Below are 26,584 nucleotides of genomic sequence, written 5' to 3' on the forward strand. Positions count from 1 at the left end.
ATATTTGAGGATGCTGCCTGGACTGTGGGAAGAAGCAGTAACTGCCTCTTTACCCTGGCAAGCAGGGCTACAGGTAAAGATGGGAATTATTTAGAGAAGTTACATGCTGTTGGAGATGCTGAATGCAATTCAGTATGTGGGATGCTGTGGGAGATTTACAGGGAACTGTGTGAATGTCTGGTAGGGGCCAAAGGTGCAGAGAAAGAAGGGGATTGACAGACTAGATATGTGAGAACACAAAATGCACACTGATGGTTTCCATGGGCAAACTGCTATTAGACTGGGCTGAAAAGTAATTCAAGACAGCTGAAAGGCACGTGGAAACTGCCTGAAAATCCCCCCTTCTTTCTACTCTATGCTGGGATGCCTATAGCTATTTATCCAACTTTAATCCTACAGGTTGCATATACATGGTGACTATCAATCCTAAATTGAGTTTCAGCACAGAAAACACACACACAAATCAAATATTTATATTAATTAATTCAAATTAATAACTATGGACACAGTGCCTATGGTATAAACCACTAATGAGTAACAGATTCTTGGGAAACAGCAAAACAGTGGAAGAATTTGGCACAGGGTAAGCAGATACAAAACTTTAAATCATTATCTCAAGCCACCCCCAAAACTGTGTTTAAACAATGTAATCTCAGTTTAAGCTCTTAAGAAAACAACTGATTCATGAGGTTATTAGTATACTACAACTATCCATTTGCAATAAAAGTAAATTTAACCATCGCTTTTTTTTTTTTTAAACTATAGTTTGTCCCAAAGTTCTTGAAGATAATAAGAAAACCACATTGATTAACACCTCTAATTTACCCTGTAGCATGCACATTAAAGTTTTTAACTGTAGTGCCTTATCTCAGAAACAAGCAGAACAGACCAGTACAAGAACAGGGCATCAACATGTCATTATCAGTCTTCTACTTTTCTTCTGCCCAGGAAACCAAAGCCAACAGTAAGGAGGAAATAGCCAGACTCTTAAGAATCATTCAAGATGTGCACAAACTCTGTTCGAACAGTTGGAGGCAAGTTATAACAACATTTTACTTGGCACAGAGCATCACACAGAACCTCAGATTTACCACCAGTCTGTGTTTCAACAACAACAAAAAAACTCAGAGAACTACAGTATCTATACATCCTGTCAAGTCAAGAGGTTTTTGTTGTTGGTGGTGTTTTTTGGTTTTGTTTTGTTTTGTTGTTTTTTTTTTTTTTCCCTAATTTCTAGAATACTAATCAAAACATGACCAAGTATTAAACATCTCAAGCTTTGCAAATGGCTGCCAGGTGGTCATCTGCCTAATCATTCATCACTGCATCAGGCAGAATCTGAAGTCACTGCCAGATACCAGCTCCAAACTTAATTTCTTTACTGTACATCTTCCTTTTCTGTATGAGAAGCACTGAGAGGACCCATGACAGAATTTATCTTACTGTCAGTGTCACTTCTTGATTTCTTTCTAGATCTGATCTGCAATAACATCTTTACATAGTCTTTCTGTTCAGTGGTTACTTAAATTTCATACTAAGAAACCTACTTTTTGAAAGCAGTAACTTCACCATTGACACGACACAAGACAAGATAAAATCCAGAAAAAAGAATAATAATCCAGAAAACAGAAGCAGAGGTGCAAGAGTTTGGTACACAATTAATCTCAAATCTTTCAAAATACTGTGAATGGCGTTTCTGTTAAAATACAAATGACAAAAATGACTTTCATTAAAACAAATAATAAATATGGGAAGAATGACTGTATGCATTTCCTGTCATTTGCCAGTCACCTCTGTGGCCTCAAAATGTTAATTCAGAACAGAATAATTTGCATACAAGCATTATTGTTCTGAGAACTTATCAGATTCAAAAATCTGCCGCTTTGAAATACTGTTCACAACAATAAACAGTCAACAGGAACCTCAGACTGCATACAAGTGTCATTTGTAAACATTTATACTCCCTCCTGTCAAACTATCACTCTTCAAAGAATCACTATCAAACTCTTCCTGTGAACAGGAAGAGGTTACATTATTTGAAAGCCAGATGAGGTCCTGAACATTAAGGAAAATTAAGTAGGAGACTGACTGCAGGCTCTCTCTTGAAAAACAAAACAAAATGAAACAAAACAAAAACACACACACAATTTCAGAAATGTAGACCAGTAACAGAACTGGTGTTTCGTGCTCAGAACCTGTTCTCTTGCTAGCACATTTTGGTACAGTGATGCTTTCACAGATGTCACCTTAATCAAAGGATACTGTATGTCTGAGTTGCTTCAAGCCTTCAGAAGTTAGTGCCTTGGCTAGCCCAGCCCTACAGCAGGCTGAACTTTTCAGACTTGTGGACAGGGCTGAGACATCACAGCATGCCTGCTATACTCCATGCTCTGCCTGAAGCACCATCTATGTCTCCAATGGCACCCAAGTTTTGGCAGTGAAAGAAACAAGCACACAGGTAGGTTTATCTGGACACTGCAAGAACAAGTATCAATCCTAAGGATCTACAAGCCTTGGCACAGCAGCTTTTAACTGAGTACTTCAGACTCAAGGCATTTAGGAAATGGTTCTTACCAGCACCATTCTCTCTAATCCTCCCCTCTCCTGAAGGGGTAGCAGAGAAGTTAGCATCACAAGGCAGAAGTCCTTGCCCCTCTAGCAGGAATCTCCAGATCTGGCAATCCCTTTTCTTATCTAGTCCCAGTTAACAATGAAGCATCACTGGTAGGTAGCCTTCCCATCTGAGCTCATGTAATATTTCATTTCTGCCCAGCTGGAAACCATGCTCTTAAGGAACATGAAGTGACACAGTGACACATTTCGGATAACTACAACTTCACGTTGCCATGCAAACTGTTGTCTTACTCAAGTTTTAATATTACTCCAAGCCAGGTCACACGATAAGAAAAAAAGAACACCTTAAGTTCCTCATCTTGTTCCTCCTTCCTTGCTGCATTTTTTTTTGTGTAAGCACTCAAGCATCCTCTAATTAACCCCTCTCACAGTCCTGCATGTATGCCACTAGCCATAATTGTATCCACATTGGTGAGAACAGAAGAAATCTGTAATAAAAATGTTTCTAACTACTCAAAGTCTGATAGTACATTAGAGGTGCTTACATCACCACAGTTTATCTTCTATAAATCCACACTAACACTTATGTTCATATTATGCTATGCTACAGTAGTCCCATTAAAAGCCTTTACATGAGTAATAACATATATTATAGCTCAGCTGTCATAACTATAACAAAAGTCTATTAAAATTGTAATCTCAGTATGTTTTAAATAAAAATGAAAAGATAATCTGTAAGTGAAAAAAGTTCAGTCATTTGTCAGAACCCTACGTTTATACTTCAGTTAAAGAAAAGCATAGATAAATGTTTCAAATGGTAGAGACTAACATTATTAAATTACTGTGCTAGTCTTGTCCTTTCTCAAAATTATTTTCTTTGTATACCATTCTTGACCTATGCATACCATTCATTCAAGAATCTTAATATTTATTTAAAAAAAAGAATTTTAAGAGAGTATCTGCCATCTCATCTGCATATTATCATCATGTCTTCTAGAGAGTGCAAGAGAAAAAAAAAAAGTTGTTTTGCTTAGAAAGGGATTAGTTATGTGCTTGAGAAGTGTCACTTACAAGCATCCCTGAAAACACAGGAAATAATTTCTATACCACCACTACTGTTCTATTCTACATTTTAAGCACAGTGACACTGAAAACACTACTACTCAAATGCAGCAGACAGTATTTGCTCAGCAAATCCATCCTGCCTTTTTTTTTTTTTTTTTTTTTGGCCTACAATGGTTTTATCAACCACATCATTCCCTGGGAGAAGGCCCACCCTGACATCTAACTCATTCAAGCCATGAAGTAATCTCTAAGATGTTGTTGGCTCCTGCTAGAATTAAAACTGCAAGCAGTAAATTACCATGCAACTGCAAATAATTTCAGTAGTATTCCAAGATATTTACTATGGTAACAGAAGATGTCATTGACCATATAATCATTTTTAAGTGATCATTTTAAATTTAAATTTAAATCAAATACTTTGACATTTAAAAGCTCTTGTATTTATCATTGGAGCTCACATTATAGTAGAATATAGAAGTAATTCAATCTTATTCAATAAATATATAGGATAGAAATACATCTGTGGTGACAATTATGTTTCTTTATGCTGTCACACCTTTAATATAAATGGAACCACACACAAAGAAAACTGCATGTTCACAACAACTTCCATGTTCCTTAAATTCTGCTTGTATTTCTTTAACAGTTTAACCTCTGAAGGAGAGGCATCTGAAGACCAAGGTAGCCTGCCTCCATATACAATTATAATATGATTATAAAGGCGATCCTTTATTTGAGGATATTTAAAATAATTGCAATGAAAGCCTGCATCCCTGCTGAATAAATGCACGTTTATTGCCTTTCTTGGTTATCTTTTAGAGCCTCTATGGAAGTAGTTCATTAAACATTTCCTTCTGCTTGTGAGATTCCTCTTTGGAACCAGGGACTTATTTCTACGCACCTGGGTTTCATCCTTTCTTTGGGGAGAAAAAGATAACATTCAGCAAGTGTTCAACAAGTACAGCCATCGTAAAACAACTCACTCTTGGCTAGTACGGCCAAGTTCCTTGCTTCACGAAGAGTGAGAATTTGGAATTCTAAACATGAAAATCATCTCCCTTGATAAGATGGGACTTTATCCCAAATCTTTAGTCTACTTCAGTCTTCATAATAGAGTTATTTGGAATAAGAATGTGTGCCAAAAGCTAATTCTATATTTATCTAATGCAAACAATCGCTTGTTCAAAGTTTGTTATATTTCTTAAAAGTTCTTGTACTTTCAGCTGAATAGATGGAAGGCGATTTTAACACAGTGAAGTTGTTGACAAAATTAATGGACAAAAATTTCAGAGGATATTTGATGTCCTTGTGGAGTAAGCGGCAGCTAAAAACAACAGAACACAGCATTACATACCTTAGTTACTTCTAAAAGTAACATATTCTCAGATTTTTCTCTAAGTTGAATTAATTATGTCTAAGGAGACACTTGCTCAAACTAAAGCTTTTCATACAACTGGGGTATTACTAAGGACTTGCTCCTATATGGACCCTCTGCTATCTTAGCGTGAACTCTCAGAACAACTCCTTTGCAGCCAGAATGATTTATAGAACTTCTGTACCTGAATAACATTGACATGAAATATGCTGTCTTTAGCATCTTTGAGATTTGTACTTTTGTAATAAAACTGATTGTTACAGGCAAAATTCAAAAGTTGGTGGAAAAGACCTAAAGAGACACAGTGTGACTTTGTAAAGTCATTAAAAAAAAAAAAAAGAAAGAAAAAAAAAAAAAAAGAAAGAAAAAAACAGGCTAAAAATGCCGTCATAATTTGGAAAAGGACACTTCCTTCTCTGGAACACCCTATTTTATTTTGACATAAGCAGTAATATGTGCCAGAGACTCTGCTAGTATCCAAACAACTCTGCTTCATTAAAATCTGAAAACGCTACTAGGGAATGCTGTTGGTTTCTTCCCCTGAACTAGATATACATACCCAGTATGTTCTAATAGCCATATGCTTAAGTAATAAGATGATATGTTAAATCAATGTTACATATATAGGCTACAATTTCTCAGTCAAGCAAGATTATTTTAGATTCATTTGATTGTGCATCCTTGTTGATAACAAGTTACTTACTATTTAGCCCAAAAAGGTCCTAGAAGACAGAAGACATATACACATGCCCAATAGATGTCCCAAGACCTAGCAAAGAAGGTCTTTGCACAAGAAAGAAAACAGTGACACAGTCAGACAAGCCAAAGAACCCAACCACAAAAGTACTGGAAAAGATAAACCAGCAAATACATGCTGAAATGCTCAAGGTTATTTCGGCTGTAACAGCCAAATGGGGATAAAACTACTGTTTACTGTAACATATTTTGCTGCGATAAGGACAAACCACTGCTGCAACTAGCACAAAGCTTGTGGTGCTAACCCAGGACAGGACAGCACAAATCTCTTTCAGAAGGAGTGTCAGGGCCGGGTGCACACCAAGTACTTAACTGTCACACCAGCGTCACCTGCAACTCCCGCCTGCCATTTTAGGTGCTCTCTTAGCTCAGGCTTGTCCCCCACAGGCTGAGCTGTGTCCTAGTCAATAGTGGGCACAGTCCTCTGCCACTTTTCGCTTTCCGACCAGACTTGTCAGATTAACACCAGGCCTGACTCCTCAGCCCACACTGCCCTCAGCATCTGCTGAGGGGGCTCCAGGCCCAGCTCAGCCTCCCACTACCCTTCCCTGTGGCTCCTGGCCAGGGAGGTCTTTGACCCACTGCAAGCTAGGACCACGTTCTCCTGGCAACTGATAAGACACTGTTGAGGAAATTTATGATGTAGTAACACAGAACAGCACACTGAATATGGACATTTGTACGTCACCAGCAACAGGAAGGCCAAGAACAGTGATGAGGTTACTCTGAAGTGCGCAGTCAAACACTACCAGGCCGTATCAGGTGGCAAACTAGAAGATAAGGAGCAGCACAAAGTCTTGTAATCAGGCTTCTCTTGTGCCAGATGGCAATAATGACTTCATCTAGATAAGGAAAAAAACTTGTACACTAGATACCCACGCTCACCTGGAGAACTGATGGTTGGAGCAATCAATGACCCTGGCATGCAGCTGAGGGGGTTATGAAACAATATCTGGAATGAAGAGAGATCCCTGAGGAGAGGCAAGGAAGCAATGAAAACTAATGGTCTGTGTAATCTACACAATTTTCAAAACCAACAAACAAAACAACAAAACTTAAGCTAACAACAGTGCTTTGCCTACAACAAAAACATTGTATGTAATGTTTCATAACAGTATAAAAACAAAATCATTTCAAAACAGTTTGTAACACAACGTGTATCAGCTGCATGCCATAACTTGTCAAACTTGTTGGAGATAAGTAGAAAAAGTGGCTTTAAATGATTACTCAGGGAGGTTATTACCTGCAGCACCACCTATACGAGTACTTCAGATTACCTGTTGGGCCTACAACAGCTCTCAATTTTCCTAATTAGTATCTCACATATTTTTAAAATAAAAAACAGCTCCATATAACAACAATTTTAGGTTTTTTTTGACTGCTGATAAAATTATTTGTGGTTTTACAGAACTCTTATAATTTAAAGAGTTTATTCACTATTTTATATAGGTAGATTTATTTATTTGGATTGGATTACAGCAATAACTTAATCTCCCAGTCCCTTGCTATGATAAAGTAGTCTTCTATCTAGTCAATCTTTGAGTTTACCACCTTAAATGCAGATTTAAATTAAGATTTCAGAGATTATTCTTCAAATAAAGATTTTAGATTTTAGATTTCTTATCGATTTCATTGACAAAAATCAACCAAGAGACATTACACTACAAATTCTGCAAGTTAAATCTGTATTACAGTTATTCAGTCAATCTGCTGAACTACAGCAGTCTCTGTACCCACTCATGGAGAAGAAAGATAACACAAACTTCAGCTTTGAACTTTCAGCTACTACTACACTACTGATAATTCTCTCTACCTTTCAACCAATTAAAAAGAGAGAAAGAGAATTAGAGAGATTAGTTTATCCTTCTCTCTAAAGGAATAGAAAAAAAAAAAAGTTTACAGACAGACCTGCAGAAATTTAGACCATCTCTAGAAAGATGAAATTGAGCAATGACTTATCCCTACGAGATTAACTTTATGTAATTGATTTAAAAAAAGGCTACCTGTGAGCTACAGAATTAAAAATAAATAAACAAAGATAAAACAAAGTCGCCCCCACAGAAGAGTTTCTTCAGAACACCAGCCAAAAAAATTATACATTTAAGAAAACAGGTCAAAATAACTGGCAACAGCACCCCTAACAAGACAAAAAATAAAATGTTAACTGAAACAGACAACATGGTGAAAGGAAAAAATATACCAAGCATTCAGTGCAGAGAATAAAAGGAAAATATTGCTTTTCTTCAACAAGTAGAATCTACTAATAGCTCTTTAAAAAATTAAAAAACTAACATAGTTCAGTCTCCTTTAGAAACAATTAGAAAATGGAAAACATTCCAAACATTTAACAGCACCCCCTCAAAAGAACAGAATAAGGAAACACCGCTTATCTAGGGTTTTCAAACTATGACACAAATCTGCATTACGGATGCCATTGCTTTCCTGTATGTCATTTGCTGGTTGTTGGGAAGCCAACAAGGAAGAAGCAGATCACACACAAGGAAAATAATACTATCTAGAAATCTAGAATAAAGTTCATGGATAACAGCAAATGAACTATGGGGGGGGGGGGGGGGGCGGGGAGGGGGAAAAAAAAAAAAAAAGCATATAAAACCAGCAAAGGTAAATGCAGACTAACCTGTCCTTTGAGATTTCAAATCTTGTTCATTTGTTCTCTGAGGCACGCTACTGCCACACCTCAAAACAGGCACCTGTTTTATAATGGACTTCTGTTGCAAACTGTTTAGTACCTCCTTACACCTGCTTTTATTGTTCCTGTCAACAGAGACCTTGTCACACACTGACCCCCTATATATTCAAAATATATTTTTATTGAGTTCCAAAGCTATTGCAAATACTTTCACTTTTTTACCTCCTTTAAGAAAATCAGCAGAGTGAAATTTAATTTAGGTAAAGCAAGCTCTGCCTCCAGAAGCAAAATCTACTGTATATCTCTTATATATAGATTTTATTTCATTATTTTATTTTTATTTATTTATTTACAAACTTAGAGCAGTTCCCAAGAGCAACCTGAAAACAGGCTAAATTAGAACCAGACAGCATGCTCCCCCCACAAAGGTCTTCATGGATTCTGCATAATTCCTGGCTTTATTAACAGTTCATTAACACTGTCTGACTTTAAGCACTGTAATGTAATTATAAAAGCAGGAGCAGGAAATAAAGCAACACTAATAGTACTATACTGTTTCAATATATATATTTTTAAGACTACAATATATGCATCTTATCACTTATCTTGCATGTGACTTATCTGTGAAAAAGGCTTTTCACCAAAAAAAAATAAAATTAAAAAAAAATCACATAACTGTAGAGGAAGAAGCCAGCAGTCAGGTGTACATTATTTATATAACTGTGCAATGGTTGTATGAAATTCAGGCGTACATAATTGCCTATCATTACGATGACTCATAGACCAAAAAACACCTAAATATGTGTTTCATCATTCACTCACCAGAAAAAAATTACATAGCAACTTCAATATATACTTCAGCAGAGTTATGTTAAGAAGCGTACACAAAAGCTATAAGATGATTCTACAATTAACCAATTTGATTCTTGTGTGTAGTCCAAACAGCAGTTGCCTTTTTAACAAAATAAGTTTATACTTTTTAAGAGCCACTTTTTTGTGGCTCTGTAGCCACAAGACAATTAGAATAAGTCTGAGATCAATTAACTGTTGGCATAACTATTAACAGTGATAATCACTGTGGCAGAAATAAAGTACTCTGAATTTGAGAGCTCGGACCAAATTTCCAGAGTGGAAACAGAAATGAAAAGTAAATTCTGCAGTAGACTCACCCTTTAAACTATATTTTGAACTCTTTTAAACAGGAATCAATCAAACAACAACAACAGTGTGGAAGCTTTATCCTGGTGGTTTGCATGCTGCAGTTTCATGTCATGCATTTGCATGCCTTAAGTTTTATGTCAGTTCATAGAATTAATAGATACAAATTTCTATGTCAGTGCCTTAGTTACTTTCCAGCATGTAATTAACATGATTAACATACATGTATATGGACAGAACAGATTCAGATCGTCTCTCAGTTCTATTTAGCAATAAATTCCAGTGGTTATTATTACTGTAAAATTATTAAACTCAGCATTGTGATTTTTAATGTCTTAAAAAATGTTTGGCAATAATGAATTAAACCGTCTTAAAATGTACCAGTATATGTTAAAAAATGAGCCTAAACTTTACTGATAATTTCCTTTTTTCTTAATATTCTTACTTTATTTTATATAGTCATACATCATTTACATCATTTAATGGATTGTCAGATTATCAGAATAGTGAAAGTTTTAAAGCTCTGTATGGGAGAAGACCAGGCTTTGAAATTGCCTACACCCCAACCCACAATAGTAGGGTACTAGATGATGACAACATCTGAACTCTTTTAATAATGCATTCATGTGTACATTACATACTAAAAAATACAGCATAAATTAGTATAAAAAGTAGCAGAGTAAAGTAACATGCTTAAAAACCATACTATTAGTGTAGAGAGGCTTTTTGTTGATATGTTATGACTAACTAGAGAGGAAAAAGTACTGTCAAACCAGTAGTCAGAGGAGAAAGGACAGACTGAGCTCTACAAGTTCCCTGTACATGACAGCTGTTTTCCTGGGGGCTTTGGGCCACATCTCGAAACCAAGAGACTGAGAAATTCTACCAAGAATAGGTCAGGGACTTAGTGCGTGCAAATCCATAAGAAGAAAGATCAGAGCTTCCCTTTTTCTTTGACAGAGGAAGGGCCCCAGCTTTCTTGCTTTTCTGGCAAGAAGAGGGAACATGGCCAACTTTCTTTGCATTTGCTGGCCAAGAGCTGAGACAGTCTCTGTCTCAATTCAAACTTTAAAACCTTTATTGGGATGCATATGGTTACTAACAGAATAGAGCTTTACTGTAAGCAAGATGGGTTATGTGGGAAAAACATGAGACTATCAGGGAGTGGGCTATCAGCTTTTTGACTCTATGAAATTAACAATTTAAGTGTATGTGAAATGTTTAAAAAAATCAGTAAATGTAAATTCAAGCAAAAAGAGTAAGGAAGGGTATGGGTTTTATTTATTTATTATTGTTGGGTTTATTTATTTATTTTCTTTGGGGGCTTTCTGGTATCCACAATAGCGTCCTTTGGGCTCGGGAAAACAGAAAAGTTGATAAAAGACTGAAAATAGCATTATAAGACAAAAGTATAGTAATCAGAGCATCATGTCAAGTCAGAGGAAGACATGTGAGCTCAAAGCAGAGAATGACTCACGTACAGGTTAAAAACTTTATTGGCTGTCATAGTTCAAATACTGTTATACCAAACAGTTTTGCCTTGCACACACCTTCCTCAAGGTATTTTTACAGATCTCCCCCAACTCATAAATCAAGCCCAAGCACCTTTCTATAAAGCACTCAATTGAGATGAAGTCCAGGGGTGCAAAGCTGTTACACAGGATAATCCTGTGCTGCACCATTATAACTGCCATACGTTATCTTTTGTCTTTTTTCTTAACTGCCTGTTAAGGATAAAAAAAATTATTAGCAACTTGCACAGCAGAATAAATAGTATGTGGGACAAAATGAGTGGATGACACAATCATGGAGGAAGATTTTGGCTAAGTCGAGAATAGCATTTTCAAATTTTAAGGGAACACATGAACTTGCCTCTTCTGGAGGGGTAGCTGCAAAAACACTCTGAAAACCCACTACTGCCTATACACCCCTACCATTGTTAGGCCTGTCAGGTAACAAAACACCAAACAGATGTTATGATCTGGATCCTGAAAAAGAATTCAGGCAGCCATAGTAGTCCATTACTATATGGCCATTTGAAAGATGTTATTGCATATTTTAACGCTGACCTGTTTTATAGCCTGCTGTCTAGGGAACTGTTTATTTCTGCAAACCACTACTGAACATGACTTGCAAGTCTAGAATCACAGTTCAAATAGTGTGGAGAATTAAATTTCTAAATTGGCTTCACAGTACTGCTAATTCTTGCAGTCACGTACTCAGTTTCAGAAACTGTGCTGTTTTTTCTAGAAGCCACTAGGTGTACTCTTATATAATTACTCATACCTTTAAAAATAGAATATTTAGTTATGAAAACAATAGGAAAATGTGAACAATAAGGGCTTTAAGACAAAGAGTAATGTTCCACATTGCTTTAAGCCATACTCAGTGGGTAATGAGTACTTGGAACTCAATGCATTCATCAGTTGGTACTGACAACACAGTTTTCATAATAAAATCAGTTCATTGATATACCCCTAAAATGGACTTGATTAGAGTGACTAAAAAATTATGAATATTAATTTCAAATGTGAATATGATTCACTTATTAATATCACAAATTACCTATTATTTTTCTGATTCTACCAAATAAATCTAAAATTTTAGTATTTCCTTATCTTGGAAAAGTGGAAAGGTCTATTTATATCCTAAATTCTTGCTGATTTCCAAGAAATTCTTATTGCTTCATATAAGTCAATCTAAAAAAAAAATTGTTTTATATTTTCTACATCCACCTTAGTTGATTATACCTCCTGTTACACAGAACATTACAGTTTTAAGATTTAAGGGAGTTACAGAATTTGCTGCACAAGCATAATCACAATGAGCAAAACCCTTTTCAAAAAAATGTTCATAACTGAATGACAGAGAAATTCAGTTACAAATAAAACACTACTATAGCTCATAATTCATTGGAACAAGAAGAATTTCAGCAGACCACTAGAAAAATAGTACATTTAATAACTTTAAAGATTCATAAGTCCCTCTTACCTACACTGACATTTTAAAAGATAAATATTCTGTCTCCATAACAAATCCAAAATGTTTCCATAACTATATATAAGCAGTATCAAGTTTAACCAGCACAACTACATTGGTAGCTGACAATATTTGCTCAAGACAAGCAGGAAAGAACATTAATAACTTGACACTACTGCTATATAGCAAAACTGACCACTAAATCTCAATGAACACGACATTCTGGTACCTGGGTACTACAGATATACTTAACTTACATTTGATTTCAGGAAAGTTAGATGAAAACAGAAACAATTGAGTCATGCACTTTGGGATTCAACTATATTTCCAAGCAAGTTTAAACTCTAGATCTTCATCTACAAATGTTTTCTGGATAAATACTAAGAAGGAAGTTTGGCTTAAGTAAAAAACCCTTCTCCTTCAATTTGTTGTGTCTTTTTTTTTTTTTTTTTTTTTTTATTAAAAAAAAACATTTTTTTGTTCAGACTGCAAGTTGTTCCAACCCTGTAGTTGGAAATTACAACACACTCTTAAATCTGTTTTAATAGGGGACCAAAAGTCAATGGGACAGCAAAAACTGTTTTTATATACATTGTATTTCAGCCAGCATGGAATAAGTAACACAATAAAAAGAACAGCATCCAATGTTACATAGGTTTGGGCTAAACTAGCATAGTTTTCAAGAGACAAGAAGAATCTATCCAGAAACACCTTGACAGATGCAGCAAAGACCTGAGGTTTACTCTTGCTTAAAAAAGAATTAGAAAAGTCATAACATTGACTTCATATGAAGTTAGGACCCCTTCCAATATTTCAGATATGAGGTAACACTATACATGTAGCTGGCATCTTTAAATTTGATTAATTAGTTGAATGGTAACATCTTAATGCTAACTATTCTATAATTTTGACTGAAACTGAGGCACATCCCATGAACTATATACCCAAAACACAGAAACAATTGTGGGTTTCTATGACATAATATAGAAGATCCCATATTTTTAAAGTTATGGGAGGCAAAGTGCTTTTAGGTATGAGATCGGAATACACACAGAGCCGATTCAATGCTTAGGAAAGACAAACTTTCTACTTTTCCCTTCACAGTAAAATACAATAATTTGTTTTTTTTCAGAAACATTGCAGACTTTCTGCAACACAGGGGAAAGGTGTGACTGAGCTGCTTGGCTGAATGTTGGCTCACTGAAAGGTCTTGTGCAGAGAATGGGAACAGCACTGTCAAACGACATGCTTGTGGGATGAGTAGACTTTGCAGTGTGTAAACACACAGACAACCTTCTGCTAGATCTGACCCTTTCTCAAGAAGCTAGGCCCAGCTTCCGCAGGTGTCCAGTGTGCAGGAATGCAAGGGCATGCTCACTGAGGCAAGCATCCCTGATAGGCACACAGAAACACACCCTGAAAACAGAGACATTCCTCACTTCCATTCACCAAAAGTCATGCTGCAGGAACTGACAGCACGCAACCATGGGATTTCCTCTTGTGGAAAGCAATCTCTAACTCCACATAACACAGTCTGAGGTAACAACTGCCAATACACTAACACTACACTGCAGTTATGTCAAACCAAGAGTACCAAAGACAAAAGAATCAAAAGGTGTCACCCTCCCCCAGTATCAACCACACCTGCTTAGCATCTGACTCTGGATAAAAGGACGCAAGATTTAGCACTATGGAGATGAAGGTGAAACTGGAAAGCATGCAGAATGAGCAGAACTGGATGAATTACTGGTGTGCAGGGAGCACCATGCAGTACTTACTAGAAGCACCCTCCAACAGCTGCATCTTACAAGAACAGATCATTCTATAACAAACAAAGGTAAAACAATGCCAAACACACAGTCTTGGAACTGAACCACTGAGTCTACATATTGCATATTGGTATCAAGACCATCCAAAGATTAGTGTATTTAATTTGGATGGTATTACTTGCCAGAATTGTATTTCAGTGGTAGATGATGACATGGTGATAGCTACTTTCCCAATTCACCCTAGGAAAATAAAACATACAAAGGAAAAGCCCTGTAACTGGCCTCACACACCCAAATTGCTCAGGCTAATGATACTGGGAATGTCTCTAAACAGGCAGGCATTTTAGTTAAAGACACATACGAAGCTATCCTTTTTTATAAAATGTTTCCCTGTATTTCATTTCTGTCTCTACTGAGTGACCACCACCACCAAAGTGGGGCTTCTTATTTACACTTCGCTAAATTAAAGCACAGAATAAGAGCAGATGTATATTCAAATCACTTATAACAGCAACATTTTGAGTGTTTATTAAGATGAAAATATTTCCAATATACACAGCTTTGTTTGATTTTATAGTTCCCATTTTTGCTGCCTCTTCCATAAATGCACTATTATGGAAAAAAAAAAAAAAAAAAAAAAAAAAAGAAGAAAGAAAGAAAAGAAAAGGTGCAATCACAACAAATCAAAAGGTAATTATGTAAGACTCCCCCCTTTTTGTATGCCCACTTTGTTCTCTGAGGAAACATGCAAACAACAGACCATTCACAAAAGTAACAGCTATGCTGAAAAATGTCAAGGGCTCTAGAGGACTCACGTTACGGAGTATTATTCATCTGAAAAATGTAAAGTATTGCAATATGAAAGACTTCAAGACTGCCTGGTACTCTTTGACACTTTTGCCACTCAAGATGTTACAGAAAAGCAGCTCACAGCACAGCTAAAGAGTGAACATGAATTATAGAAACAAACAGAGAGACAGTCTCTTACAGTCAGGGATCTATCTGTGCAGTTGCAGCCTTGGAGAGATATTCCTCTACTTTCACCACTTCCCATAAGCCTGTTGAACTACAATAGGTGCAGACAGACTGAGCAGAGACTTTAAGTTTTCACAAGAAATATCTGCAGTAAGATCCTTTTCCCATAGCTTTCAAAAGAAATAAAACATATCTTCACAGAACATCCAATATACTTGAAAAATATCAAGTGTGAATTTTACTAAAAGTTAGCAATACCATTTTTTAAAATCTCTGCCCACCAACAACATAATCAGATTATAAATGCATTTTAACATCAACTGAATAACTATAATCTACATTTACAAATTAGAAAAATGTGTTTGAAAAATTTTAAGAGTGTGAAATGTTAAGAGTATGAAAACTACATAAAATTAGAACAAAAATAGAATATTTTCTTCAGAAGGCAATTCAACCTGGATATTAAAACATTGGGTTTTGTTTTTCCTTTTCAATTTGGTAAGTAGCTGTAATTCAAAACAATCATAGCAATCCTGAGGGAATTTAAAAGGAGGCATTCACATCAAGGAAGTTCTGCAAGAGGAAATCTACAGGTTGTTCTTTAATGCGAGTTGCTGGTAGTGGACAAAGCAGTAGCTCCTCTGCTACATGACCCCTTTTTATCTTGCTGAATTCCAGAGGGAAACCAAATGCCATTAATACTGCTGAAAGATCCTTGCACTGCTACATGAAGAATTTCACCTAATCCAAGCAATAGAGTTTTGTATTTGGAATAAAGGAATGTATTATAAAAATGTTAGAACGAAGATGCAGTGTAACGAAAACCTCAGATACCAGAGATCGCTGCAGCAGCATTCTTGCTGTGTGCTGTAGCACAGATGCAGAAAAATACTGTGGGAGGAGAGGTCTCACATCAGCGCATTGTCTGAAACAACAGACAGCAAGGTCCTACGACACAAGGCAAGGTCAATGCAACTGGAGAGTCATCTGTTTAAGAAAACATACTATTATTAGATGCAAGTTATGCAGCACTTGTGCATACTAATGGAATAAAACCATTACCCCCAAAATAAATGTTTTTAAATGGTAGCTTTGCCTTTGTGCTCAATGTTTCCACTTTTTCTGTCTTTTTTAAAATACTTCAGTATGAACAACAACAAAAAAGAAATATTCAAGTACTTTCAATATTATGAAGTGGTATGGCATTTGTAAAATCTAATAATATTCAATTTGTTTAAATGAGCTGCTCCATTGAAATGTTATACCAAATTAAGTATTAATTACTGATAGCAACATAGAATAAGAAGTATCCAAGAGTTGACAGCCTACTTAAACTATTGATATAGCTCAAACTTCTGTGAATGAAATATTACAGTAAATACATTGGCCTACAGAATACACTTCCTTGCATGAGACTGAAACCTGCACCATATCCATACCCAGAAGTTATACTGGGCTATGTAAGAATTTCAGATGTCAAGAGCACAGAAGGCAGTTCTCTGTCACATCACATATTTCACAACGTTTGGGTCTCTGCTATTTCAAATCGTTCACTGAAAGAGCCGGTATTACCTGAGGCTCCATCACCGGCTGTCTATAAATTCAAGAAACTTAGTGGGATCTGAAAGAAGGATATATCTGGTGGAAAGAGCTTAAAGTTGAGCTCAGTACTTCTAGCTCTGACAGTTCACCCATTTTTGGTAACTGATGGCAAGCACGTGTAGCATTTGTTTGAACATGTTGGATGATTTATGAATGACTGGGCAGTGGAGAAGGGAGTACCATAGATGGCCTAGCTTAAAACCAGTGACATGAATTGCGTGTTGCACAAAGACATCAGCACGCCACCCTGTCCCACGGAGAGTGGTCTGATATACATGAGACCACCAAGGGACAGATTTTCATCCCACAGTGATGTATCTAAAAAATTAACTCCACTGTTTCAAGTAAGAACAAAATTCTGTACCTCCAGAATTAGAGCTCCTGATATAGGAAATGCAAGGAAAATGCCACTGTCGCCACTTTATCCTCAACTCTTACACACAAATCCCATTACTTTTTTGTGTTTTTTGTAAATTGAGGAAGCTTTGCTCAAGAAAATCTAAGACTGAAATATGACCAATATTTGGCAGAACCATGACTATGGAAACCCCACCCACAAGCAGATACATGTGTAGGTCCGCCAAGACAAATAAAGGAGAAGGCAGAGTAAGCGGCACGGCTCTCGTATAATACGCACTCAGCCACACAGGCCCTCAAGTACACGTGCAGCAACCTCTTCTAAAGGCAAGTAAAAGCAGCTTGAAAAGGGACCAAATAAAGCTAAGGAAAAACATGGATTTCATGTTAGCATGCTAACTTTCTATAATGAAGCCGTGATGACCAGCGTTCTTTAAAAATTAATCAGACTGCCCATGAAAGGCCCCAATACAACCTGATAGCCCTCACTGAAATGAAACCACCAACGGTTGCAGTGTGAACAGGTGAGACACTAAGTCTGTCTGTGGTGGAGCCACATGATTCACTCCAATATTTGGGTTACAGGAATTTTCAAAAAGTACATGGGGGGGAAAAAAAAAAAAAAAAAAAAGATGTGATTTACTGTTAACAATACTATTGTCACTTATAAAGTCCAGGGCTCCCAATCACAAACCAGTATCCATTTTGTGGTTGGTGCCATACAAACAGAAAACAAAATGACAATCCTTCTTTCAAATTGCTGTCTTTAAGATTCTCTTCTTTTAAACCACCAAAGAACCACTTACATGCAGGTAAATTAAGCTGATTAAAACTATTTTTACATGGATTAATTACTTTTTGCCTCCTTTATAGCTCAAGTCTTCCTTTAACTAATTATTGTTTCAAATCCAAGAACTATTGCTAAATTACAATTGTTCTTCTCCAAAAGAGTTTCTATCTTGAGCTAAATATTTCCAGTCATCAAATATCTACCACAGTCCTTCATGAACAGCTACACAGTGTCTTTTCCACAAATGTCTTGCTGGCATTCTGGATTTTGGTGCAGGTTTTATTCACTGGATCTTGATATTCATATTTCTCTTAAATAAAACTGTCCCTACACATACACACTAAACAAAAACAAACAAAAACTTTCTTCTGCAGGTAGTTAAAAAGTGGTCAAATTGTTTCACAACATTCTTTTGCATAACTTTTGCTATAGAGAATTTATTTTCCTCATTTCATAAATTTCCTAAACCTTCAGTTATCTCATCAACTCTTTCATGAACTTGTTCTATGATTTCCAACAAAGTTTTCAGAAACTTTTTATTCTGTACTATGACTTTCAAGTTTCTCAAACAAAGTGTGACTTTGATTTTTTCCATTTATTAAACTGTCAGAATGCTGGCTTGAACAGTACACTTTTATTGGGTAAGTTAAATCACATGAAATCATCATGAATTGAGAGGCCAGGAGCTGCACACTCCAGTCTGTGGTCACAAAGAGTCTTAAGAACAAACTTTTTAGCATGGGAGAAAACAGAAATGAGCTCTCTCTACATACTACATTAATACCTCAAAATGGCAGAACATGAATAGACTGTATACAACTAAGAGATTTCAGTAAACCTTTACTAACTTATGTACAGAGAGGACATAGTCTTTTATGATTTGGGATTTTCTCTCTGTAGTATTTCATTGGCCATACAAAACACCAAGCACTTCTTAGTAGGCTGAAGGTTGCATCTGGTTCTGCTTTCACCTTGTTTGATTGCTCCCAGATTTGTTTAGGCGTTTTTTGTTTTGTTTTTGTAACAATCACAGACACAGGTTGCTTGCCTTTGACTTTTCACAGGATGAGCTATCAGGGATCAGAGGTAATTATCTGTAGTTGGAAACACATGACTTCTTAAACCACACAGCGATTGCTGCCCCACAACAGTGGCTGAATGGCTCTTCCACAACCAGTGGGTTCTCCAACACCCTTCCAAACACGAAAGTATATAACGTGCTTGGGATTAAAATATTTACCAAACTTCTGTTGCTTAAATACAACAGCAAGCCTAATTCTACTCTTCACACAAGCTCCTTAACTAGGGAACACCATGCATTTGACCGATCCTTGAAGCACGGTTGATTTTGTACCCGTTTCCGTATGCTTCTCACAGCTCCTTCAGCAGAAACCTGGTTGAGAGCCGCCTCCCCGGGCTCCTCCCCACACCACCTATGCCGGTGGCATCCCAAGAGCGTGCCGCAGTTCCGATAAGCCCCGCACCCGCCTCCCCGTCCCCGATCCCACAAACACTTCACCCAAAGCACTTGTCCGAGTGTTTGCGGGCTCAGGCCCCCTGCAGCATCCCCGCGCTTCCATAGCGAAGAGCGGCAATAAAAGAGAAAAAAGCGGACAGCCAGCGGGAACCGCAAGGGCTCGCAGGGCACGGGCAGCACCACCCGAGTGGCAGCTGAACGTGGGGGCTCTGCAGCCCTGCGGGGGGCGAGGAACATGGCCGAAAGGGAGCCCGACGGCCGCTCAAGCGGGGCGAGCAGGGCACGCACCTTTCAGCGTGCCCCCGGCGTCTTCTTCATCTTCTTCATCCTCCTCCTCCCGGGGCCGGCGGCGGGCTCTGCGGGACCGGGCCGCCCCCGCAGCTCCACGGCCGCCGCTGCCCGTGGCGGCGGAGCGAGCCCAACGCCTGCCTCGGCGGGACGGGGCCGGGGGCGGGGGCTGCGGGACGGCGGCGGAGGGAGGGAGGGAGGGAGGGAGGGAAAGAGGAGGGAGGGAGGTGCCCCGGGGCAGCGCCGCCGGCTGACTCAGCCGCGGGGCCGCCGGGGAGGGATCCCCGGGGAGCGCCCGCCCCGTGCCCCCAGCGGGTGTCCGGCAGCGGGCGGGGTGCGCTCCGCGGCCCCGGGGGCGGCGCTGCGGCCGGCTGTGCCCACCGGGGGGGCCCGTTATTTGCTCCCCCCAGCCCTGCGAGCAGTGGGGTGCTGAGGGACAGCCCGCGGAACACCCCAGCCCTACCTCTCGCCTAAACGCCCGGCGCCGTCCCCGAGCCGGCCCGGAGGCATCGCCTCAAGCTCCCCCCCTCAGCGGCGGCCGGGGCCGGAGCGGGGGCTGGGCCGGGGGCGGGCTGGGTCGCGGCTGCCTCAGCGCATCGGAATGTCGGCGCGACCCCCGCCCGGCAGCAGCCCACGAGGTGCTCTCTTTCTTTCTTGCTTTTCTTTTTTTTTTTTTTTTTTTTTTTTTTTTTTTTTTTTTTTTTTTTTTTTTTGTCTCTCGTCAGCACCCTGGCCGCTGCTCGGTGAGGAGCGCGGGCTGCGGGAGTGGAAACAACGGCTCAGCTGAGGAGCGGGCTCAGGACCGTGCGCTGCGCGCCCGTGCCAGCCATTATCTCCGGGAAGAAAGAGCGGAGCCTGTGGAAGGGGTGTGGGGGAAACGCGGCACGGTTTCCAGCCGCACGGTGGAAAAATACAGTTTCGGTGAAGTCAGCTGTGCATCTTTGCATGCGGTCTCTTCCATGCAGGGTAAAACAAGAAGAAGAAGTCTCATAAAGTTTCAGTTTGAAGGAAACATTCCCTTTTTATTTATTTTACTTTTTAAAAGAGGTGTAAGTTGGCCATAGATAACACGGTTTTATTTTGGACGTTTTTACATGAAGGGCACCAATTCTCATAACTAAGTTATGTGGAGATTGTGTCCTAGTACGGGGTTGTAAAACTTGCAGTTAATTTACTTCATTCCCTTCCAGTGCAAGGAGCTCGTCACACTGTTTTCTAAGGGAAGAACAAATCTGAACACTGGAAAGGCAGATTTACTGATATATGTTGTACTCTGATACTTCAGGAAACACTTTGCACCTCCTTGTCATAACTGCTGTGTGAGGGTGACACAACTGCTGAAGAAGTGTGTCAAACAGCCAGTGAAATTAACCACAGAAAGTCTCTGGAAGTTATGTATTTTCAAAGACTTTACATTGTTTCTCTTAATAAATCATGCCAGACACAGTGTGATTGTATTTAGTCACTCACCACTGCCTGAAATTACGCTTACTATTCAATTTCGTTCATGAAGTGGCCTACAGGTTCTGATTATCAGAATAACAAGAGAAAATGTCCACCATGGCAAAACACCTCAATCTTTTTAGCAGCATAACATCAAAATCAGTTACTGCTCAGGAGAAGAGACATAGCTAATCTGAACTAAATCAGCCAATTAACATGTAATAATAATCATTCTGTACTGTAATACAGTAGGATACGATCTGGGTCGTTCAAAAAATTGCAGCCGTCTCCTTGACTCCAGTGTGGCCCAGATTCCATTCACTGCGTAGCAATGCTGTAACACAGTAGTTTGCAAAAAGTAAAACTGGACTAGTCGATCCTTTCCAATTCATGTTCTGTAGAATCTATGTGTGTTTTTTTTTCATGTATTATTTCAGTGTACTGAATTTCAACCCTGAGTACAGTCCATTACTAATATGCTAGTGTACTTTACATTTTTTAGTATCAGAAGCACAGTAACTAATAACTGATCATGCAATGTATTTTCAACACTACAACAGTGACAATGAATTATCCTCTAAACACACAGGCAACAGGAACCTTTCCATGAAAGCTTTTTCCAGTTTCTCTCTGCTTTTCCAGTTGTTTTAAAAGGGCAGGAAAGTTATTATCACATTATTCCAGTGGAAAAATATATATATAAATTTTCCTTCACAATGTGTTCGCACTTTCTCTCAGCTTGCAATACTCCACCAATAAAAGGTATACTGTACTGAAAAGAAAGTGATACATTTTACAGAATGAAAATTTGGAGAAGTCACCATACCCTTGACTCAGGATGCTTTGATCATAATCAAAAGGATTAGGCATCTGTGTAACTTCAAACACACACCAGTGGAACAACTTAGCATGCCAGTTAAAAACTACTTAGTTTTTAATGGGATTTCTTCTTTTGAATCCAAGTTAGAAGTTATACACAAATCATGAGAAAGATGAGTCTGTAGTCACTGCACACCTGTGACTGAGGCAAGCCATCTTCTTTCCATTCCAGATGAACTATGTAGTCCTCTAAGGTGCTGCAAGCAGATTTCCTTAGGAAGACCCAGCTTTGCAGGAGTGAATTTTGAGCTGTGTGACCTCAGCACTACACAGATGAAGAAACTATTTTTTGGTGCACCAGAATGGACTTGTGGAGCATGGTTTCTTTTTAAATTTCTTGACCAAGCATAAAGTGCTTTAAGAATGCTTCATTTTTCCTTTTTCTCTCACTGTACACGACTTCCCCAGCTCTTCATGAGAAGTAGCTGTCACTCATCACACTTCTCTATCTGGCCTGACAATGCAGAAAGACAACACTTCCGTTTTACCGTGCTGCTAGATCCACCAGTGACAAAAAGCAAACACATATGCTCAAGGTGGAGATTCAGATATAATGTTTTATTGATCCAGGGTTCTACAGAATATTAATAGCTAGAGAAAAATACAGGACTTCCAGAAAATATTGGTATGTCTTTTAGCTCTTAACAAGTAACCCATCATGTTTTTGGAGTCAGAGTTAAAAAAAATTAATTCAACTTCAAGTGATGCATAAATATTAAATTCTACACATCCCTGCAAGATGGTAAGTATTATTTGCATTACACAGAGGGGGAAACCAAAGCTGTGCAAGCTTACTCAGGCAATTTTTGCAACATCCAGAAGGAAAAGCAGCTACAGTGCTAGGATCAGTGCTCAAGAATACCTGGCTGTTGGTTATTTTTTTTATTGTGTGTGCACATTCTGAGCTCAACTTCACTTGCCTAAAACCTGATGTATAAAGGGGTATTTTGTCTTTAATCACGGTATTTTGTAACAATATTTTCAAACAATTTATTTAACAAATTACATAAAACATGTAAAATATGCTTTTAATTTTTAAAAAAAAAAAAAAAAGCCCAAAGGTTTTTCCTCGGGCTTAGCTCCAAAATTTACCCTTCAGCTAGGACTGCAGAAAAGCACGCACACAGGCTCATGCAAACAAATTCTAAAAGAAAATTAGAAACACATGAAAATAAGGACTGTCTTCTTAACTGCACTCTGGTTTCAGTACAGCAAAAAAATCAGTGATTTACTAATGGATAGGCATTTTTTCTTAGGAAGGAAGACACAGGCCTTATCTGTAGTGAATTTCTCGCTTCTTTCAGCCCAATGGTTCAGTCTACATGGGCAGAGGCAGCAGAAATACAGCAAAGACGGCTCTGGCAGGGCAGCCCAACTCTCTGCAAAGCACAACTCTGTCTTCAGCAGATGGTGACTCTGCCCCAGCAGAAAAGTCTTTATGGAACGACAGTTTCCTCTAAAACAGCAATTATTTCAGTAAATGCCTGATACTGAAATTATTTTATTGTGCTTGCTAGACAAATAATCAAAATCTGTGTCATTACTTTGCTGATTCAATATAATAAACATATGGAAGACAAAACGTTTGAATCTCAGGAACTGATTTTAAAAGATTAACTCTGGACTGGAGGTTTCTTATGTTTCAGGGGCTTTGCGACTATATTAAAGACTTGGTGCCCCTTTACGTGATGTGAGGTTTGATTTGCCCAGCTGACTGTTATAAACAGCAGCTGCCACAGAGGTCATCCTGAAAGCCGAATGACCATGCTTGAAAATTTTTGACATTTCAATTAGGAAGAAGAAATAAAAATGATAAAATAAATAACTTCTTAAAATCACTAATATGATGAAATGCTTAATGTAGAATTTACATTAGCTGCTTGACTTTTGAATCATTAGTGAATTTGTCTTGCAATTAATATTTGGAAGAGCTACAAAATATTTTGAAGTAAATTTGAAAGAAAATCAGCATTGTTTTCACATATCACTAAGAAAAAGTATTTCTGATAAGGATAAATATATAAAAATATGGAATATTGAATATAAATATAAATTTAAATATGGAACATATAAATATGGAATATATAAATATGGAATCATTGTATTATGGCTTTGGGGGGGGCTATATAGGTTTTAATCTGACAATTTTCATATTTCAGTGGAGTAACTCCTGACACAGATCCAATTAACAAGGTCTTTTATGCCTCAGCTGTATACTCACCATACAACTTAGATCTATTTTCAGTATGAATTTTTGCTACACCATTATTTCATTATTTTTATTTTTAAAGCTAGAAATTGTACTAGAATACAAGTCTTTTAGACACCAGAGGAACAACTTGGCTTTACTTCATATTACAGTTCAGGGCGTGCTGTAAACAATGGAAGTCAAAGTATTAACGCTACCAAATGAATAAAGGCATTACATCATAATTTTCTGTAAATCTTTCCTAAAAACAAAAGATATAAAATTCATATTGATGAATGGATTAATCTATGAGAACTTGGGGGTCAAAAATAGTATATAAAAATTGGCAATATTGCAGTAGTAAGTAATCAACACTGACATTCCAGGCCAAATTATACAGCCATAATGAAAATCTTCAGTATTGAGATGGCTGCTTTATTGCTTCCTCGTACAGTCTCAGATTTAAAGTTTCTCAAGTGCACAGGAAAGTCTTTGATAAGTTAGTAATTATAAAATGTGTTGTTTCTTGAATGAAATTGCATGTTTCAACCAGGATGGACTATTGTCCTGAGCATCCAAACAATAAAGCCTGATTTGTCAAAGCTAACGAGATTCATCTATCTTTGTGCAATCCCATTTACTGTTCAAGTTCACCTGACTAATCCTGTTGAACATTATTTTATTTTTAGGCTTTTTCCTCCTGATTTACAATTTCAAAGGAGTTTTAACAGAAGGCAGTTCTTTTAACAACTCCTAATTATGCCTTTACTTTGGATACAAAATCATTATTGTATGCAGGGATTTGTCAGAAACCAACAAGTGAGCTAACTTGCCAGTGCTCTGTCATCACTTTAAACAAGCAGCCAGGACAATATGTTATTCATATAATAAATTATAAAATCTCTATTATAAAACCATTTTCTTTAATGCCCATGTCTAAACAACAACCAGTCTACAAGGCCAATTTAGTATTCAGATCCTTTATTGGCAACCTGCCATAGTGTATATTAGAGCAAATTCAAGAACCAATGCAACAATTTGCTTATGTAACCAGCCAGAACTGTTAAAGCTATAAAATATTTTTTAAAATTAGTTTAAAAATTCAGAGTTAATACTTCTGCTCTTCTTAATGTTCAGCTACTTCATATTGGATTATTCAAAGTGCCCACTACGTAAAAAGTATATCTCAAAATCTTGTAGTGTTTTCCTTTGAAATTTCCCCAAAGTTGTTCCTTTGCACAGATACAGATCCATGCACGTATAGAAATTTAATGATTAATAACATGGAGGAAATGGGGATGGAATTCTGTAAACTGCCAGGAGTTTTGTTGCCTTTTCCAATAGGCTGTTGTTCTCATAGGACTTAATTGTGTTATCTGATACTATACATCACTAGCATAACTTGTTTTTTGTGCTACAGAAAACTTGCCCATACTACAGCTAAATAAGGCCACAGTTATGTATTTATTGTACATACACACAAAGTTCAATGTTATCAAACATTTTGTGTCTGTTTCTTCTCCAGCTGTTCTTAAAGGACATGCCTGTAAATGAAACTTTATCAGCTCACGACTAAGAGAAATCCTTTATAAATTTGAATACTTGAAAAAAGCAATTCCTATTTGCTAACACTATGCAATCTTCACATCAAAATAGGGTATTTGACACGTGTATAATACACGACCTTCTTGAAATTAGTAATATCAAAATGAAAGTGTGTCTCACAGAAACTGATAACTGTTCCACAGCACTAATGTGGGCATTACCCAACTCTAGTCATGATAGATAGATGTTACATGTGTATGTGTGTGTATGTACATATATATATAACATATAAATATATGTTCCTTCCACCTCTCCAATAACTCAGATTGCTGGAAATGCAGTCATTCAAAGTCCACAGGATGGATCAAAGCTCTATATAATTTTGATGTACACAACGTAGTGAGAGCTTGTCATATCCTGCAAGTAAACGTCAAGGCAGAGCTTTGCATAACCTGTTCTAATATTGAGGCTGGGACAATAAGTATTATGCAATAAAGTCTAAATGTACCAGAGTTATCTTAACAAGCTTTTGTATCATTTTTATGAATTAGGATAGAGTTTAAATAAAAATAACTGGCAGGTTTGGCTGTTCAATCTGGTGCAAAGCATTTTTCTGAAAATCCATACTCTGAATGTCTTCATCATGTGTTTGCTTCATATTTATCATATTCTCCTACCTGAGTTCAGTACTTTCAAGAAGGCACTTTACACTTT

The 26,584-nt window shown here is 37.7% G+C and overlaps 1 protein-coding gene across 7 annotated transcripts in view; it reads right to left on the bottom strand.

Moving 5' to 3' along the window:
* PLCE1 (phospholipase C epsilon 1) overlaps positions 1–20,078 on the bottom strand; it is a 156,860-nt gene extending 136,782 nt beyond the window's left edge. For 3 of the 7 annotated variants that reach the window (XM_084524890.1, XM_084524889.1, XM_084524888.1), the window contains exon 1: positions 19,816–20,078. The gene's annotated coding sequence lies outside the window, so the exon portion shown is untranslated. Of the gene's footprint in view, positions 1–6,458; positions 6,541–6,655; positions 6,742–19,815 lie in introns of all 7 variants that reach the window. The other 4 variants (XM_084524892.1, XM_084524893.1, XM_084524891.1 and 1 more) reach the window with 3 other exon arrangements.
* Between the last annotated feature and the right edge of the window lie 6,506 nt (positions 20,079–26,584).

Source organism: Aythya ferina (genome assembly GCF_964211825.1).
Source record: "Aythya ferina genome assembly, chromosome: 7".
In the NCBI taxonomy this organism is placed as follows: Eukaryota; Metazoa; Chordata; class Aves; order Anseriformes; family Anatidae; genus Aythya; species Aythya ferina.